This window comes from Penaeus monodon, chromosome 29, assembly GCF_015228065.2.
Source record: "Penaeus monodon isolate SGIC_2016 chromosome 29, NSTDA_Pmon_1, whole genome shotgun sequence".
Lineage (NCBI taxonomy): Eukaryota > Metazoa > Arthropoda > Malacostraca > Decapoda > Penaeidae > Penaeus > Penaeus monodon.
In genome coordinates, this window is record NC_051414.1 from 1,267,591 (window position 1) to 1,268,002 (window position 412).

Consider the following 412-nt stretch of genomic DNA (forward strand, 5'->3'; position numbering starts at 1 on the left):
TATTAGATTAATATCGTTTTGTCATAATAAATGGTATTTACAGGTCCTTTAGAACTTGTCCAATGATTAAATAGATAAAATCAGAGTGCTGTGTACACACCTTTAATAACAACTCATTCCTACCTCCAACTCCGTAACAGAAGGGATTTTGATGGCATCCCCATCACGAAGAAAACGCGGTGACACCTGGTCAAAACGTAGGGGCATACGGGCCACCGAATCCCAAGACAGGGAAAATATTGTCCGTGGTCGGTAGTCCTCTATATCACCCACAGACTGGATGGCCCTTGACATACTGATCAGGGACTTGTGTGGTGGATGAAGTGGAGGGACTGTGGCGACTGTGGGTTGCCATTTGACGCTGTTAGAATGGAAAGATCAGAATAATAAAATGGAGGCAACTGTATACTTT

At 43.2% G+C, this 412-nt stretch overlaps 1 pseudogene; it reads right to left on the reverse strand.

Moving 5' to 3' along the window:
- LOC119591611 overlaps positions 1-412 on the reverse strand; it is a 25,189-nt pseudogene that overhangs the window by 7,972 nt on the left and 16,805 nt on the right.